Genomic DNA, 14,202 nt, shown 5'->3' with positions numbered 1-14,202 from the left:
AAGTTTTAAAAGGGTAATTGTCTGTCTTGGCTGCTAGGACAAGAGGAGGGAGTAGGTGGCCAAAGATGCCACCAGAGACAGACCTGGGACGGTCTCCTGGCCCGGAGTCCTTGTTCAGGAAGCTCGTGTAGACACGCCTCAGGAGGGAATTTATTGAAATTTATTGGAAGGAAGCTCTTCCTGAGGAAGAGCAACAGGATGTTGACCTCCACATTGAAGTTATTTGCACAAATCTGTACCTTCTTGTGCATTTTCATGACGAGATTGAGTATGTGTTTCTCTCAGGAAGAAAAATGGCTCAGAAAGTAAAATCATTATTGTTTTAAATGTGACAAATCTCTAAAAGTACAGCCTAAGGAGCGATTTTGAGAAATCCTTTTAATAGAAATTCAGTTACAAGGGGCAAACCTGGTGCCAGCGACCCACACCCCACCCTGCCCATCACCCTGGTATTTGGGCAGCTTCCCAGGGTCATCTGAGCGGATGTTTCCAAGATTTTGAATCTGCTACTTCCCATACTCAAGCCCTGTCCACAGGCCCCACTTACCTTTGAGAACCCAGATGCTAGCCCCGCCCAGGACATTATCTGCATAGTTCCTGGGTCGCCCCTCCTCCCACCACCCAGGCTCTCTGCCCACTCCAGGGAGCTGTGCAGAGTTTGCTACCTCCATCCCACCCTTCCAGGCCCTCTGATTTCATCTCAGGTATTCATGTATCTTAGCTCCAGACACCTGCAAGCTCCTTAGAAGAAAGAAGAAGAAGAAAAGAAGAAGAAGAAGAAGAAGAAGAAGAAGAAGAAGAAGAAGAAGGAGGAGGAGGAGGAGGAGGAGGAGGAGGAGGAGGAGGAGAAGGAGAAGGAGAAGGAGAAGGAGGAGGGGGGGGAGGGGGGGGAGGGGGAGGGGGAAAAAAAAGAGGAAACAACACACCCAGCACATCTTTTCACAGTGGTGTCTGAAACATGCAAGAAATGAAGCTGATATTTGTATAGAAGAAGCTAGGTTGCTTTTATGTTTGGTGCAGAACTTTCTGGAAGAAACAAAGCCCAGCTTCTATCAACTGTTCCCTAGAACAAAGAGCAGACCTTTCAGCTCTGGGTATTCAGATTGTTTTCCAATGGAAGCTTCTGGGTTGTTGACAGTGAACAGAAATAATGGAGGGGGTGGTGATCTCAGGTTGTAATATGGTGGCCAAGGTGCAGAAACTGGCCCAAACCAGTAGGGAAAGAAGGATAGAGAAGTCTGGTTGCTAAAACCCATAGTCAAGGGTCCTCAGATCCTGGGGACACAGTGCACATTGAATTGGAAGCTGTGAATATGAGAAGGGAAATATCAGCATGTTGGCTTTCTTACAAGGAGACACCTACAGAGGTAGAAAGAGCCCCAGTCACGTCAACAACACATAGGGAGAGGGAGAAGCCTGGGGTCACAGGGTGAGGATGGGGACAGCCAGAGGTGGGTTGCTGAAGAGGTGAGTGGTGAGGAACAGGGAAACCTGCTCTGGGTTCCTTTGCTCTGTGGTCTTCTTTCCCTGAGCTGTGCCCTTAGAGACAGAGGAAATTCAGGAATATTACGTAGGTGGCCTGTGGCTCCTTTGTGAAGCAGCTTTGCGGTGACAAAAGGGTATTTCAGCTTCTCATGGTCTCTCACCACTTGCTGTGGGCATTGGGTTCCAGGGAGGACTGGTCTCGCCCAGGGATGAATAGAACCATTCCTGTCTTCAGTGTGGTGCTCCCTGTGCCTGCCCTTGAGTGCCTTCCCTCACCTCTTCACCTGCTGAAAAGATACTCACTTCCTCTGTGCTCATGTCCTCCCTACAGGCTTGCTACTGAAGGGCACCCCTGCCCACTGCACTCCCAGAACTGTATCCTTGGGCAGTATTCACTGAGTGCAATCAGAAGCGGCCAAATAGGGGTCTCAGCAATATCTAGAATAAACATTTGGAGGGCAGAGGCTGTTTCAACACCACTTAGAAAATTTCTTTGAGCCCACAGACTCAGGAAATGCTCACATTTTCCTGCATCCCAGACAGTATCTGCCCCAAAGTCTATCAAGACCATGTGCTCTAGACACTTGCCCATAATGTGAAAAACAGTTGAGTAGAAGGCTCCTTCGGGAATGCTCCTGAGACTGGCCAGAGGTACCCTGCACTGCCAGCCCACCATGTTCACCTCCTTTTCAGGTCATTTACATGGAAAGGATGAGCCCATCCTTGGGGGTGCTGTGGGTGTGAGGGGATGCTCCAGGAGCCCAACAATCACCCAAAGTTATTGGTTGGTTGAACATGGAATGCATTAGAGTCAAAGATTCAACATCAAACGATTAAAGACCAGGGGACATGGGTGGGAGGTATCTTCTGGACCTTTCCTGGCTCTACCAAGAGTCTCATAACCCAAATTTCACAAGGATAACACGTTAGGGAAACATGGAGTGACCAGATAATTCATCCAACTTCTTAACTGAGAAAGGAAGTTGGGTTTGATGTGCCCTCCACATGTGTGAGCTCTGGGAAGCATATTGTTTAAATGTTTGGTTTCAAGGGGCTATGCATTGACAAGGGGCATCTTCAGCAGCTCGCCTGTTCTCCGGCAGTTTCCTCAGCTCCATGACAATCGTCAGGGAGCCACACTGCCTACCCAGGGACCCAGAAGAAGCCTGCACCAACTTGCCATGCAGAAACCATTCCGTCTCTTCTCTAAGGACTTGGAGGAGAAGATCGACTCCAAGGAGGAGGAAGGCAGCTGTGTAGGTATTGTTATGGGTCTAGTATGTGGTGGGGTTTTAAAAAAGTTAAAAGCTACTATGTGTGTGTACATATTTAAACATATGAATTTGACCGTCCATCTACAGATACACAACAAACACATACCCATCCACCCATCTTGAGGCACACACATGTAAACACACACTTACATGTCCATCCATCTATTCACCCATCCATCTACTTAGATAGATGGACACACATATACATGCCCACCTGTCCACCTAGTCACTCACTGATCCATCCATGTAAACATATGCACACATACACTCCCACATATCCATCTCTCTATCTGTTCATCTGTCTAGACACACACAAGCCTGGATTCATATGCCCATCATCCAAACATATGCACATCCTTCCATCATCCATCTGCTTACCTATCTAGACACAGACACCACCCCCCACACACAAACACCTACACATACACATCCAAACATACTACTTTTTTACTGCTAGCTAGTCCAACAGAATCCCACAAGTCACCTGGGTCTATCAGCAGGGCCTTGAGCTGAGTGGGAAAGTGACTTTGATTAAGACTGTGGAGGCTCCTTTCCTGAGCTTTGTTGATCTGTGCTTGATTCGGGATGAGAGTTTGGAACCCCTGCTCACTGGCCCATTGCGACCTGCCATCCCGTGTAGGATTTAATTGCTTTCTGAGGGGAGACACAATGTCTACGTTAACTCATAGAGGAGAGGGAATGTGGATATGTCATCAGACATCGTGGGATTCTGCAGTTCCTTGCAGCAATAGCTACCCCTTCTTCTCATGAAGAGCAGGAAGCCCTCCATGATATAATGCTTACATGTCAAAGTGAGCTGGCTGCAAAGCATGGCTAGGGAAGCGATAGGGTTTGAAACACACCTGTTAGCAGTAACCCTACTGTGAGCAATCAAAACTCTGACCAAAAAAACATAGCTTAATCACCATGTGCATTAATATTCCCAACCTTGATGTTCCCCAATGTTTAAAACAACAAAAAGTGCTTTTGGAACCTATTGGAAACCACTGGAGCCTACTAATGCATGCCAGCTCCTGGAGAGCATTGAAATTGAAGTCAATTTGCCTTAATAAAGCTGTTTAACATTAATTTAAGGTGGACCCAGGCCAGGTTTAAGAAAATTAAGAAAAATGCAGTGGGTGGGTCCAGCCAAGCATCCTTCTGGGTTAGGAACAAAGGGGCGCCAACTGCCTCTGCTCCTCCAAACTATTAAACACTATTCTGGCCCCCCACGGGAAGCAGTGTTCTCCCACTCAAACCTTGTGTTTAGAATTTTGAGTCCTCAGGCTATTTTGATGGAAGTTTAATCTCTTTATGCTGCTACTGTAGAAATAGCTGTTATTAAAATGTTGTTGTATAAGATCTAGTTGACGATCATAAAAACCCTTTGAATCTTTTGAAAACCTTCTTTCTTCTTTCTGTCAGGAAGTCATATTTTTGTAAATTAGAACTGTGCTAGTCATTGACGTGAAGTCGGGGACTGGAAGGAGGTGACAGGAAGGAAAATTTTGCATCTGCCTTTCCAGCTGTTTCTACATGAGAGCATGTTGACCTTGCCAGAAAGCTCACCTCCCAAATTCAGTTTCTGAAAGTTGTCAGGATTCAGACTGCTCTGCTAAATTCTCTGATGCGGAAGGGACTTATTGACAAAAATCCTTCCTTCTTTGTCTTTGTTTTTAAATTCAATCTCACCATTGAAAGTGAACTAAATATTTAGAAGAAATAAAAAGGTAAGCTGAAGTGTGCCATGATGCATGATGTATCATAGCCTCACTCATTAGGGTGGAACATTCTAGAGCACTCCCTCTGAGATCCCAAGATGGCCACTGAGATTAGCTGAGTGCTTGGCTACCTGGTGATAGGAGGGCCACAACCAACTAACTCCCCTGGCTTCCCAAAGTGATTTTAAGAGTAAAAAAATGCTCTTCCAGGGAGAAAAGGTGAGTGTTAGTTCAATCCTTTGTATCATGTTGCCACATAGAACTCTTTGCCATCCTCCCACTATAATTGGTTTTTTGTTGAGTCCCTATCGCATGCTGGGAACTGTGCTAGACATTTTAGAATCCATCAAATTATGTGTTCCTCATAATAATCTGCCATGGGTGGTGTGATTATCCTATTGTGTACATAAAAACAATGAGATTTGGAAAGGGCAAGTCGCATGGCCAAGGTTAGGTGGCTGTGGATGCAATTTTGCATCTACAGAAAGCAGGAATTTGCATCCACAGAAAGCCTCTGTTCCATGACAGGCTCCTCCTCATCTCCATAACTGTCATCATAGACATCACCATTGTCATTTTGTTGCTTTGCTTAGAGACCTAACAAGGGAAGAATCACTTTCTGCAAACTACGCATTTGCCAGGGTAAAATATTAGTCATACCAGCATAATGGCCTGATATGATGTGCTCGAAAACTTCCAAAACAAGTTGAGAGGAAAATAAGAGCCAAAGGGGAAATTCTGGTTACTTAAAGAGACAGCGGGGACCGAGGCCTGGAAAGGCTTAAACTGTTGTTCAGTGAAGACAGAACAAATTTAGATTAAGACCCTCTATGCATATCCACATGGAAAGAATAAGTAAAATTATTTTTTTGTGTGTGTGCCCAGGCACAATGGCACAGCTAGAGCAGTGTCAGGACTCATTCCTATACTCATTCCTTCAGTCGACCACTACTGGCTAGGTAGGGTACTAGGATCCAGAGATAGCACACTAAAAGATGAAGACCTTGTTTTCACAGAGCTTACATGCTTGTGGGAGCAGTGGACAACACACGACCCATTTAAACATATATTCTGTCAATTCTGTGGAGAAACACAGAGCAGAGTTAGAAGTTACCAAACTGGAGTGGGTCTGGATATACACCAGATTGTGTGTGATGAGGTTGGGAAATCCCCAAAATGTGAACAGAGGCCTGAGGAAGAGAGAATATCTAGAATATCTTGGAACTTCTTGGAATATCTGGGAGGCATGTATTAAAGCAGAGAGAGCAGCCAGTGTAAGGCCGAGAGGCTGAAGAATACTTTGTGTGTCTGAAGAACAGCAAGCAAGAAGATGAATGAAGTTTATGAGAAGAGAGTAACAAAAAGGTCTTATTTCTTAAAGTTGAAGACATAGCCAGGGACTCATTGTGTAGGGTTGCCTGGACTACAATGAGAGCTTTGGGCTTAACTCTAAATGAGAGGGGAGCCACTGGGGCCAGCACATGGCAGTGCAGGTGCAGACTTGAGTGGAATGCTGGGACTGGAAGTGAGGGGTATTTAGAGTCTGGGCATAATTTCAAGGTAGAAGCAGAAGTTTGATGATGGATTGACTGTGCAGTGTAAAAGAGGGATTAAAAGGCGGGTTTTGCCTAAATCCAGAAAGATGATGCTGCCATCAAATAAGGTAAGGAGGACTGTGAGAGGGGCAGGTTTTGAAGGGCTGATGATGACACCTGGGGTATGAATGTGTTAGGAGTTGTTGGAGAATTTAAAGTCAAAGTGTGGAATGTTAAGGAGAAGTGGCAGGTGGTTTCCCCCATCTCTATCTCCCAGGGATCATGTCCTTGTGAGCTCCCCTCTCTTTGAGGGTGAGTGGAACATATGACCTACCTCTAACCAACCAAATACGGGAATAGTGATGGGAAGTACATGATTATGTTACCATGTGTTTCTACATTTGTCACATTGTAAGACTACAGATGGCTACATTGTCACACTGTCAGTTCATCTCAAGGACTCCTTCTCTTGCTAGCTTTGAAGAAGCAAACTGCCATGCTGTGAGCTATAACCTGGAGAGGGCCATAGAGCAAGGAGCTAGAAAGCATCAACAAATGAAGCTCTCAGGCAGCCTTCAAGGAACAGTGTGCTGCCAACAACCTCCAGTTTGGTGGTGGACCCTTCACCAGTCAAGCTTCAGATGAGACCACAGCCCCAGTTGGCATCTGGACTGAAACTTTGTGACATCAGGAGCAGAATATCCAGAGGGGCTGAGCCTGGACTCCTGACCCCCACAAACTGTGAGACACTATTTAGGTGTTGCCAAGAGCCATGATGTTTGTGTCAATGTGTTATGCCATGATACAGGAGAGGATGCCACAAATACCGGGGAGGAAAGGAGATGTTGAGGGGAACTCCAGAGTGATACCTGGGACCTTTCTTCAGAAGGGGCATGTGGACCGGGCAGTTTTTCCAGGCCAGCCCCTGTGAGGAGGGCATGTATTGGTGGTGTAGATGGCGACCCAGCAAATTGTACGGAAACCATAATTTCTAAGTGTGCTGCTTCAGATCTGCTCCAGGTGATCTAAATGTGGCAAACTGGTCAGTGAAGGGCCAACTGGCAGGTGCCCAAAAGCCAGCCTCTCCCTTAGGGTTCTGCAGTGTGCACTGCAGCAAATTAGCTCTAAATAGAAAAAGGAACATATGGATCAGGAGATAATGTTTCCTTATAAATGAGAGCCCTCTGGGCTACACTCCCTGCAGATCAAAGAGAGATTCTTTCTCACTTTTCTTTTCCCATCCTACTCCTCATCTGAGGCCAATGGCAACCCCCTCACCCTTCAGTCAGTGTCCTCTGTGGTTATTTGCAATGGGATTTTGATTGTAATCTCAGAGTTTTTCCTGTTTGTCTTCCAAGTTGTAAAGGGCAGGAGCTCTTAGGCATCCCTGTTGATTGCCCAAGCAGTGGCTTTTGGCTTCTAGCTACTGGATTCCAAAAAGTGCTGCCCAGTTTCCATGCTAGTTCATCTTGTTGTTCCCTGGGGCTATATCTTTTCTCACTGATGGGATATTTATAGACAACAGGAGAGGAGGCTACGCCTTTTCTAACTGCACACCACTTGACAAACTTCTCCATTCATTCAAACAGCATTTACTATTACCTGCTACAGACCAAATGTGGTCCTTGACCCTGAGATGCAAAGACAAGTGACACACTGTCCCTGATATGGACATTGACATCACTGTCTAAAGAATTGCTTTCCAGACAGTTTTCGTTACCTGAAGACCCATACCAGAGAGGCAACCAGACAAATGAAACATTGGAAAATGGGGAGAAAATTGAACAAGATCCAAATCAGCCTATTCCATGTCATCAACTGACTATAGATCTTGTTTAAAACCATAGTTTGGTGAGGAAAGAGGCAAATGTGTCACAATGACTGGACAATGACTGGAAACCTACCACTGTTCCATTTTGTAATGAGCATATGATGGGAAAATTATGTCCTTTCCCAGAAGGAAGACAACTTTCCCGTACATTTTTTTTTTAACCTCCATAAAGGATATTCACACAACCATAAAACTGATGGGTAAAACGTTTGAAGTTGGATTGGATTGCATTTATAGAGATTGAAAAATGGTTATTGCATCAAGGGTTAGCTATGTCTTTACAAAAGGGTTCTAGCCCTTTGTAGCTGCAGTGTAAGATCAGAAACATGGACCAGAAAGCAGTGCAGCGGGAGTCTCATTGGGTACAAGAGTAAGTATGTGTTTTTTGGACAGATCCAGAAAGGAGAACGATGGAGGCAATTTAGGCGCTGTCCTAGGTGCTGACGATGCAGTCATGGCCAGAACACCCCAGCCTGCACTCCTGGTGCTTACAGTCCAGGGAGTCTTGGGTGGTACTGAGGTCTGCTTCAAATGGGATTTAGGAACAGCTGTAGTGACTGATTTTCTGGGGTCATTGGAAGAATCTTCCATCTAGATTTTGCAATTTTTCAAATTTAAATCCATGTTTCCATGGTGGATGTGAGTGAGAAACCTGGAGGCAGAGACACGCTGTGTTTGTCAAAAGGACGTCTTTCTTTTGCACTGAAAGCAGAAGTCTCTTACCACAGTTGAACAGATCCTTCGTGCACAAATGTGCAAAGTCAACCTAAAAAGCCCATTTGTCTTGTGAAGCCACAATCCCATAGCGATGCTGTACACGTGACAGGTGATTAGCCAGTGAGAGACTCCACGTCCCAGCAATCTGTCTATTTTCATATAGTTAAAAAAATGCATACAAATGATGTTCCAAAACAAAGCATGTTAGGTGTTTTGGACACACTTTAAATGAGATTATTATAGACTGAGAAAGCGTTCCTGCCTTAATTAGAAAAAATCTTGGCGCTCATACTGGGAAGCTAATTGGCACCATCAAAGCACTGAATGATTCCTAATTTTGCTAGTTAGAGGCACACCTGGTGACTTGTCTCTCAGTGGTACCCAAAGAATTGGGCGAAGAAACTATAAAAAGTAACAGCTGTGGTAATGTCAACTCTTCAGATGTACACAGTGTTGAGAACTTGCTCGTGGGCTCAGTCCTGTGCATGGGGCCAGTCAGCTGGCCTGGGTGTGCTGGGACACAAGCAGACTGCAGACAGAGGGGCAGAGAGCAGAGGGACACACCCAGTCCAGTGCAGACCCATCTCGATGACACTGAGAATTCTTGGGCTTGCGTGGAATGTCAGGTTTGTGAGGGGGACCCAGCCCCGTGAAGTAGTTTCATTCTTTTCATAAAAAGGCAGGAAGGTAAGAGGAACAGGGATAAAAATATGTGGGGACACAAGACCCTTTAACTACTGTGACTCTCAAAGGGAAGAAGGAAGGAAAAAGCAGGGGTCTCTAGCTTTTACCCGGGTGATTAGTAAACTGTGAAGTACGCAAACTCCGTCTGAGGTGGGAGAGTCATGGACCCCACCCTGATAGGACCTGATTCACAGGCTGGGGTGGGCTCTGAGGGTCAAGGGGCACGTTCTCATCGCTCCCACCATGAGACTGATGCAGCTGGCCTTGGCCCCCTCCCTGTTCCCCCGGTTCCACACTGTGATGCTCAGAGGTCTTTGGGATACAGATTAGGTTCAATGGGGTTACAATATGAATCAGTCTGTGCTACACGGGTGGGTGACGATACTCCCTCATCAACACAGCCTTTCAGAACTGGCTTTCAATAAACAGTATAATTCTGTGAGTCCCACCTGGCCCTTGGGCAGGATGGGTGCCTTATGAGTCTTTCAAAACAGAACATTCCCACCCAGGTGACGAACATACAACAAAATGGCTTTAGCTTTGGGTCTTACAGAGTCTTTCTGGGTCTTTCTACATCTGAAGTGTGTATAAAACAAGCAAAGATAGCACCACATACACACGCGTGCACGCACATGAGCACACATGTACACGACAAAGATTGACTGTCCTTGACCATCTCGTCCCATTCCTTATTAAATGCTCTACTTGCTCCTCTCCCCTGACTTACCTTATAGTTTGGGAAAAACCCCTCTGGTACACATGCACATAAACACAGAAGCTGTGTGGATGCCTTATCTGAAAACAAATGTCGGAAGCTGGCTTCTCTCCCAGGGGAAGGTCTTTGGGTGAATTTGTCTCCCTGAATGAAGCCGTGGAATAATTGGTACATTATATAAGTGTACACCAGTCTATCACTAATAAGGAAAGTTCTTGAAACTAGCCCAATGGGGGGATGACGCCTTACTCCCCTTCTTCTCCATGGAGCTTTTTTTGAAACGGAAGATTCGTTGCCATCAAGCTAAAGACTTCTAAAACATTTGGTAAAGTAGGGCACAGGTGACTTAACCAGGTCAAATGACTTTTTAAAGGCTTATACTTAAGTCCCAGTCTTCTTAGTAAAGATCCCTCAGACTTCAAAGGGTGTTAAAAAGATTCGGAAGGAAATTGAGTGAACCCAGCTGAGGGGTGGGGATGGGGAACCTTAACTTAGACCATGGTGACCCAGATCGGTTGTAATACGACGGAATAGCCACATACTTGAATTTAAAAGGGTTTCTTAATTTTTTGGACCGGTTGATATTTTAAAAAGGAACTCCTTTCTTTGAAGACACTCCAGTGTCTTAGACTGAGATGAAGGCTTAAATGGGAGTGACTTTCTCATGATTCCAGCAAAATTTATTAGCAAATAAAGACACAGGATGCCCAGCTAAATTTGAATTTCAGATAAACAAGACATACTTGTTTTTAGTGTAAGTATATCCCATGCAACATTTAGGACATGTGTACCAAGAGTTATTTGTCATTTTCTGAAATTCAGGTTTAATGGGAACCCTGTATTTTACATGGAGTTCCTGATTAGGTAGGACCTTCTGATTAGCCTCATGAGTTGGTTTTAGAACTGCCTGCTTAGGGGCAAGTCCAGAGTTGCCATGTGGGGTGTTAATGCCTCCCTAATTTTGGTTGTGGATATGACATTGCTGAGCAATTTTGCATAAGGTTCCCATACCCCACTGGGCATCAGAGAACTCTTGGAATGGGAGTTTAAGGTGTCCTGTGGGCCAGAAGTAAGGTACTGCCAGGGCACACCTGCATAATGCTGGACAAGATTGTACAGAGCTGGTCTCCATGACAGCGGCTGGAAGCAGAGGCCAAGAGTGTCCAACATGGTGTTCAAGAGATGTCTGAAACATGCAATTTGCTGGGAAGGATGAAGAGCAGGTGTAGGTCTAAATGCCGCATTTGTTGGTTCACTCAGCATTGGACATGGGCCTGCTATGGACAAGCACAGGAGACTCAGACCTGCTGTCCTGCAACTCTTCTCCCTCGGTAGATGCATGGACAACCCAGAAGTTTTGCTGGGCGACAGCTGGGACTCTGTACCTCACTGCTTTTTCCTTTTCGACTGAAATAAGAGCAGACCTGGGCCATATAAGGTGCTGGTGGACACTGGTTGTTCTAAAAACCTCATTGTAAATCAATCATTATGGAACTCAAGCTGTGAGAAAGAGGAGTGGGCTTCGTGAACCCTGAGGCAGGAAGAGCACAGCGCATTTCAACACAGAGAGGACAGAAGGCCAGTGTGTTGGGTACTAGCAGCAAAGAGGAGCTCATGGAAGGGGTTGAGGACAGTAAAGACAAGCTCACAGGGGTTCTGAGCCGAGAAAAGAGCACGGTCTTCTCGCTGAGCAAGAAGGAAGCCCATGAGGGGCTTTTATACAATGCAGAGTAATAATCAGACCTCTTTTTAAAAATTAAACTCTTTATCTAAAAGTAACTGTAGATTCACCTGTAGAGACATCCCATGCTTCCCCCAACGGTAACAAACTGCAAAACTGCAGTCCGCTGTGGCAACCAGGATACTGGCGTTGATACAGACGGGATACAACATTTCCCTCCACAGGGATCCCTCCTGTGCCCTGCTCAGGCCACAGCCACTCCCCTCCTAGTTCCTTACTCCCCCTCAACCCTGGCAGTATTACCTTGTTCGCTCTTCCTATAATTTTGTCATTTCAATAATGTTGCATTAATGGAGCCATAAAGTATGCAAGGTTTGGGACTGGCTTCTTTTACTCAGCATAAATCTTTGAACAGTGTTGCTGGCAGCTGAGTGCATCCGCCATCTGCGCGTTTCTAGTGCGGGGTCTAATTATGTGCAGTGGACACCCCAGTTCGCTTAACCACTTTCTCATTGAGGGGCCTTGGGTTGTTTCCAGTTTGGGGCTATTAGGAGTGAAACAGCAATAAACATCGGTGCACAGGTTTTTGTGTGGACCCAAGTCTTCATTTCCATGGGACAAGTGCCCAGGAGTGTAAACATTGACTTCTACAGTAATTGCATATTTAGTTTTTAAGAAAACCCCCCAACTTTTTTCCAGAATGCCTGTTCCACTTTAAATTCTCACCAGTGATGTGAGTGATCCAATTTCTCTGCACCCTTGCCAACATTTAGAGTTCTCTCTCTCTCTCTCTCTCTCTATATATATATATATATATATATATTTAATTTTACACTGATAGGTGTGTAGGGATCATCTCATGTGGCTTTAATTTGCATTCTCTGATGGCTAATGATGCTGGACACCTCTTCATATGCTTAGTTGACATTTTTATATCATCCCTGGTAAAGTATCTCCTCACCTCATTTGCCCATTTTCTCATTGGGTTGCTTTGTTTTTCCTTCCTCCATTCCCCCCTCCCTCTCCCTCCCCCCCCCCCGCCTTTCTTTCTGGTATTGAATGTGGAGATTACTTTATTTATTTTAGATACTAGTCTTTTGTCAAATATGTGACTTGCAAATATTTTCTGCCTCTCTGTGGCTTGGCTTTTCATCTTCTTAACAGTTTTCCAGAGAGCCAGAAGATTTTAATTCTGATGATGAGTGCTTTACCCATGTTTCCTCTACGGATCCTGTTTTTGGTGTCAAGCATAAGAGCTCTTTGCCTACCCGAGATCTTAAAGGTTTCAGCATCCTGTGTTCTTGTTTTCTTTGTTGTTCTTTTTCCCGGAAGTCTTACCGTTTTACACTCCACACTTGGTTCCATGACTTGTCTTGAGTTAGTTCTTGCAGAAGGTATGAGGCCTTGGTTGTGTTTGTTTTCGACTGTGGGTATCTAGTTACTTCAGTGCTCCGTGTGCTTCTTGGGGCTGCCGTTCACACGACACCAAGACTGGGGGGCTTCACACAGACATGATTCTCTCCCAGCTCTGGAGGCCAGGCATTCGAGTTCAAGGTGTCGGTGGGGTTGGTCTCTTCTCAGGGCTGCGAGGGACAATCCAGGGGTCTGCTGGAAATGTTTGGTTCTCCTGGGCTTGCAGAAGAATCTCGCTGACTTGTTTCTCCCTGTTTCTTCACCTCATCTCCTCTGTGCCTGTGTCTGTCTGTGTGCCTACGTTTCCCCTTATTGTAAGGACACCGGTCACGTAGGATTGGGGCCCACCCCAACGACCTCAAGTAACTTTGATCACTTCTGTAAAGACCCTATTGCCAAGTTCTGAGCTGCTGGGTATTAAACCCTCTATACACCTCTCTTGGGGTTGGGGAGGGGAAGATGCAGTTCAAGCCATAACAAACGTCATTTGTGGAAAAGCCTATCTTCTCTATATTGAATTATATCTGCACCTTTGTCAAAAGTCAACCAGGAATATCTGCATGGGTTCACTTCTGGGTTTTCGGTTCTGTTCCATTCATCCATACCTACAGAAGAGTCTGAAGCAGGGGATTCCTCATCCTGCTATAAAGATAAGGACACACAGACAATAGTGGAGAGAACAAAAAGATAAGACTTAAAAGACCAAAAAACTGGACACTATTGGCGATCTCAGAGTATGAAACACAAACAGGTGAATCTGAAAGGAAACCAAGCATTAATTCCAGAGAACGAAATTGTGAGGAAGAAAATACAGGTATTCCCTAGGTGGATTGAAGATCAAACGAGGTAGAGCCCAAGAGAAAGAAAACCAGTGAATAAAAGCACTTGAGATCTGCCGCAGCCCTGTGAGGAGATCAACACGCTAAGAACGTTCAAACATGAAGGAAGCAGAATGTTAAAAGATAGGGAATTTTTACAGTTTTCCAGGAAGGAAAAAAAAAATCTATGAAGGAATGACGGTCACAGTGAGAATACAGAAACAACCTAGGACATCAGGGAGAGAATTCAGGGAGCAAAGGGAAGAACAAATGACCCATGTTTCAAGCTTGAAGAGAAAATAAGAATATTCGGACATGTACTCCAGAC

Source organism: Mustela nivalis (genome assembly GCF_964662115.1).
Source record: "Mustela nivalis genome assembly, chromosome: 10".
Taxonomy (NCBI): Eukaryota; Metazoa; Chordata; class Mammalia; order Carnivora; family Mustelidae; genus Mustela; species Mustela nivalis.
The sequence above is the reverse complement of the archived record's forward strand: the minus strand, read 5'-3'. Positions refer to the sequence as shown.